Source organism: Chlamydotis macqueenii, chromosome 2 (genome assembly GCF_036417535.1).
Source record: "Chlamydotis macqueenii isolate bChlMac1 chromosome 2, bChlMac1.mat, whole genome shotgun sequence".
Classification (NCBI taxonomy): Eukaryota; Metazoa; Chordata; class Aves; order Otidiformes; family Otididae; genus Chlamydotis; species Chlamydotis macqueenii.
In genome coordinates this window covers 136,850,026-136,856,025 of record NC_141557.1, presented here as the reverse complement: position 1 = coordinate 136,856,025, position 6,000 = coordinate 136,850,026, and positions in this window count along the sequence as shown.

Below are 6,000 nucleotides of genomic sequence, written 5' to 3'. Positions count from 1 at the left end.
TCAAGTGAATTGCTTGGATAGCAGAGTATCAATGGACAAGATCCTTCATAAAGATTGTGTTTACAGTTGAAATTACAAGTTCTGTTTTTTACACCTTAGAAATTCTCAAAAGATACAATGTACAGGGGGCCTTCTACAAGAAAGTGAAGGCTGAGTCCTGTGCTGCTCAGCCTGCAGTTGGCTAGGGGTCAGGCAACCCTGGTGGTGTATCTGAGACTGCTCTTCTATTCAGATTATATGACTTAGGACTCTTCAAATCCAGTTCTCCAGACAATTCAACTTGGCAGCTTTGATACTTTTTTTTTTTTTTTTTTTTTTTTTGTAGTGTCCTAAGACTGATGGGCTTGCCCACCATATGACTGGGAGAGCACCCACAGACAAACACTTGGAGATTTCTTTACAGATGTCATTTGAGATGTCTTTCCTGTATCAACACTTCCAAAATAATCCTCAGATTCCTTTGCAGTCTTTCACAGGCAGCTGTGGGCTCTCAAGAGGGGAGGGCATTGTGTGGATTTCCACACTAGTGCTGAGAAAAAAAAAGTTAGGGTTACCACTTGGCTACAATAAACCCAGTGTGTATGTTCCTGTTTTGGGTCCAACTTAAGAGTGCCTAATAGGCGATAGTTTGGTTCCTAATGCAGTTGCATCTGCTGTATGGTTGATGAGAAGCTTGTAGAGGAGTGAACCTGAGCCTTCTGCTTTCTCAACATGAAGTTACACTTGCACTAAAAGAGAAGCTTAGACATCTAAACCTCTACCCCTTACCCATGGCTGAACTATAATTCCCAATTCATATAACAAATCCTATTCATAATACTGAAATTTTTCTTCCAGTTTAGCATAATTTTGTCATTATTTTCAGCTCCAGCTATTAGAGGAAACATGCTTATTGGTTTGGGCCTGAAGTAGAGAATAAAGGACACAATTACACGATCCAAATCTTGGGAGCCCCACCATCCAATAAACTACATCAGCATTTGCCTTACCGCTGGAACTATGACATTACCTTGACCTGATGTTTCTGTGTTATAAAATGTACTGCTGTGAGCTATCCCAGTAGGCAGCTGAGCCCCATGCAGGTGTTCACTTGCTCCTCTTCCCAGCAGGATGGAGGAGAGAGAATCTGAAGGGTAGAAGTGGGAAAACTTAGCGGTTGAGATTAAAAGACCGTTTTACAGGTAAAGCAAGAGCTGTGAGCACGAGCAAGGACAATTAACGTTGCATTCTGCAGTTCAGAACTTTTGCTGTGTGCTCCGTTTTCATTCTATGAGGCTTGTGCCCTGTAGTTTCAACATCTAGTTCACCAGTTTCCTGAGAGAATTTGTGTGGTGATGATTTTTCTTTAGAAGGTTAAAAAAAAGTTCAGTAACTCAGACATGACATCTGAGGTTTCTTTCATCTACCTCAAACCTCAGCCTGCAAGCATACACAGCTTTTTCGCAAAATGCTGTTCTTCACCTGAAAATAAATCTAAGCAGAAACTTATCTTCAGATCTTGTTTCTTGCCTTTTTCTGTGTAACGCAAAGTTCGTTTGAGGTTTTGTTAGGATTACTTTTAGATAGCATGCATTATCTTTCTTCACGCTGTTCACAGAAAGGAGATGCACACAATACACAAACTAAATACACTTTTTATTAGCAAGGCTTTTAAAATACAGTCTTGCATTCAGCAGCTTTGCTGAACACAGTTTAAACCAGATCGAATTACTTCCTGCACCACTTTCCTGCTATAACCCTGCAGGAAAAACATGCTTCATTTTCAGTTTAACTCACACCAGTTTCAACTGACTTCCCATCTTTCCAACATTATTTGGGAAAGCCACTGCCTTTTTTGGCAAGAGTACCAAGATATTCTCACCGTGAAGTTTTCTGTTTCTGTCCATTCACATATGTGACTATCTATCCCCTTTTCTCCTACCCTTACTCCCCATTTTCTCTCAGAATATGGGGGTTGGTGCAGCACAGCTGGCCTCTCTGGTGTCCTTGCACCAGTTCCTGGAACCAGAAAATGTGTTTGCAATTAGCTTCAGTTTCTTGCCTCCACAGACCTGCCCATCAACTTTCTCCAGTGTGCTAAGCCCTCTTCATTACCTCAGTTTCTGAGTGTCTTGAGAGGCTCTATTCCATGTGTTTTCAATCAAACATCAGTTAATAACTGATACACCAGCTCAAGTCTTTCCTATACACCTACCTCCAACCCACTCCTATTACCAGTTTGTTTTGTACAGGTGTTTTTTCAGTTCTGATTCTTGTCCTGTCTTTTTCCCCCTTCCCATGCAACTAGCCCTTCTCTTGCTCTATTCCCTTTCTTGAATCTATCTGTGGTCACATTTGGCCCCATATGGCGTTTGACTCACAGATTAGCTGCTTCTGATTGTGTTCTAGTTGTTCTGGTATCTCCTTAGAACTTAAGCCAAACGTGGCAAAACCTGAACTGTCTTCCTTACCATTATTCCTCAGTCTTCCTCTTACACTGTTTTGATAACCACCATCACCAGATTCCAGTGAGAAGGTTATAAAATGCTAGACAAAAATCAGATCTCCCTGACTAGCAACTTTCCCTGCCCTTTGCTTTAGCACTTTGCTCATACCACTCTGCTCCAGCTTTGACTATCAGTATCTCTCTCAAGCATTGGCTACAGCACTCGATCCATGCAAACCAGCACCTTTTCCCTCTTTCTGGACACCACAGCTTTCTGAATGCCTCTTCCTCCCCATAGCTGTGGGTTTTTTTTCCTCTAACTTCAGAATTCCCTACTGCTCCAAATCAAAATAATTGGCTTCTAGGTGAAACTTTTAATATTACTCCTTTAGCCTTCCATCTGTCATCAGTTTTCACGCATGAAGATAAAACAAGCTTAACATGCAAGCCTCAGATTTATCATCTAATCAAAGCTGAGGTTTTGCTTACAAGTTGCTTGTAGCTCAGGAGAATATACTTCAGCTGACAGCAGATGTTCTGTACACGTTTACATTGCTCATCTAAAACAAAAAGAGTATGACTCAAGCAGATTCCAGCAAAAGCAGAAATATTGACACACAGAATTACATTTACATAGTATCTCCAAGTCCGGGTGTATTGTGTGTGTGAACAAAGTTACAAGTAGGTTAATATAAGCCTTTATCTCATTCAGAGCTGGAATTCCACATCCAGCATACCAGACCTAACAGAAAAATGGGCAAGATCAGATCTTGGACTTTCCAGATTGTGCCTGGTAGATGTGAGGTAGCAGGATCAGTTCTTGAACAGCAATAACTCAGTGTTCACATAGAAGCTGGTCCTAGAATCCAAATTGATGAAAAATGAACCATTTCCCTCTCCTTGGAGTATCCCCTGGAACTGTATCCAATCTCTCTGATCACCTTGTCTCTAGGGTTAGACTTGTAGATAACCTTTTTTTTTTCTTTACATACCTAGTTAAAAAAGAACATTAAAATGCCAGGGTTCCCTAATATTTTGTAAATACATATTAATCTTAGTTGTTCATTTCTTTATGCTGTCATGTAAATCTACAGAGGGTGTCCAGGAAAATTAAGCTGAATTTTTGTTTATTGAAGCATCCACTGTAGGCAACGGAGGCTCATACTTGCCAGTGATCAGAATAAAGAAATGGAAGAAGACAGTGCAAATTAGGTTAACTTAGTCTCCAGAACAAGTCGTTTCTAAAGGATAGGAAAGCTGAGAATACAAAGTATACTTTTTTCCTGGTTTTGATGACTACTGATGACCACTAGGTTATAAAAGTTGGCTTAATCTGCCCTGTAAGTACAAAATTGTTAGAAAATCAGCTAGCATGCAGAGGTGTAATGTGAACTCAAGTTCAGGGTTTGTTTAAGCTGAAAAGTTCCATAGTGTCTGCAAAGACAAAACCATCCTTAAGTGCTTACCTTCACTGGAATTACTAAATTATACTGTAACAATTTTTTCCCCTATAATCTTTGTTCCTTACACCATTCATCCTTGACCTCACACTTCCTCGTGTAATTCAAGCTTCAAAAATTAGCTAAACTCAAACACCTTTAACTCTACCATATTCCCCAAAATAGTATTTTTCAGAAAAAAAAAAAAAAAAAAGAGCTGTTTGTAATGCAATATCCTAACCTCAAATTTGTACCCCTAATGTCACCAAAGCCTTCCTTTCTTTGTCAAAGAGTGTTTCGGATTCCATTGTTTCAGGTTACTATCGTTATTTCAAACATAGCATGGCCTTTCTTTCAGGTTGGGCAAGGGGGAAAAGGGGAAGTAAATGTCCAAAAAGCTCTCACATTAGTTGAGGTACTGTTCTCCCATCTTACTCTCACCTTAAAAAATAATCCAAAATGATGACAGGACAAGGTTATTGGAAGGTTCCAAAGTATTACCTAAATTAAAATGTAACAGTATAAACCTTTTAGCATTTTTTGTTCCTAACTTCTTCAAAATGAAATCATTGCTATATGGATGATAATAAAATTGAATAATCAGCTGCTTTTAAGGCATACATGTGCTACCTCTGACTGTTTAGAACTGTTTGGGAGCTAGCACTGTTAAAGCACAGGTTCCACTCTTACATGAAAGTACCTGCTTGCTTTCCCAGAAGTAGAATGTATGGGACCACAGCAACCAAGTCTCATCTCTTGGCACACCACCTTACCGATCCAGTCCTACAGCTTCTGGAGCAAATACAATTGCTTCTAGTTCATATGTAGGTGTTGCACTTCATTGGCTGTTAACTGAAGTTACACTGAAAATACATGGAAACAAGTTAAACTAATAGCTCCAGCACAGAGCTCTGAAGTTACAGCATGCGGATCTTGACACAAGAGGACGGGAGACCACCAGCCTATCAACACTGCATGGATTCACTTCAGCCCCTATATGAGGTTCATACTGCTCAGATTCTTCGCTGCTTTCCTCCCATTGTTCCTTACTGTTCATTGCTTGTTATCAGTGAGGACTCACTAGAAGTTGGCAAATGTTACACCTGTTTTTTTTCTTTCTCAAGAGCAGTTGGCCTAAAAATGGCCTTTTCTTCCCTTCAACTGGGTATACAGGTCAGGTCTACCTCAAAGTTTGGGTCTTAATTTAACTTCCTCCAGCTTTGAATACATACTCTGGATTTCTGGCTCTACCCTTCTTTTCACAGTTCTTGAGCTGTGAGAGAAAGAAGCTATAGCCACTGCCCTCTACAAAATTAGTATTTTTAATTACGCAACCATGACTATGAAATCTGTCATTAAATAAAAGGTGCCTATGCTCACCAAGCCAGAAGGAAAATACCGTATATCCCAACAATTCCCGAAGTGCTTAGGACTAGGGACCTACAGCTGTGGGATGCAGAAGAATCCAATAGTACTGCCACCACTCTCTCTGGATTACTTGCAGGAAGGATTTCTGTGTTACTTACCAGGGTAAAACTTAGCCTTACTCTTTTGTGGAAAATGTTTTAAGCAGAAATCAATCATACACTGGAAACTAAAAGAAAGACTGTGCTGTTGCCTATCCCCCCGTCAGGTGCCTTCATTAACAAGCACCTACTGTTAAATAATCACATACGAGGCAGATTGTTGGGGAAATCTACTATAACAAATCTTAGTCCCAGTTCAACAGCTGGATACTACTTAATCTTAGTAATAATTTAGCTAGGAGAAACATTCAGCATTAAGAACCAAACCCAAATGGAAGACATTTTCCCACTAGCCTATTAGAAAATACACAGTATGGATTAACATACCTTTACAAATTCTGTAAATCCAAAATAAATTCCTTTAGCTAAAAATTATATTCTTCCTGTCTGTATTTTAGTAATAAAGCTTAAGTAGTAAGCATGATGTTTAAAAGCTTATCTTTCTCACTGAAAGAGCTGAAAGAAGCAAACAGTCTCCCTTCTGGGAACTGTTATAACATACAGAAAATTCAATTTTTTTTTTTAATTTAAATCTGAGAAACAAGGTATTTCACTAAAAGACAACTATTCAGTGCCAACATCTAATCCACAATAAATGCAGTAAGAAAGA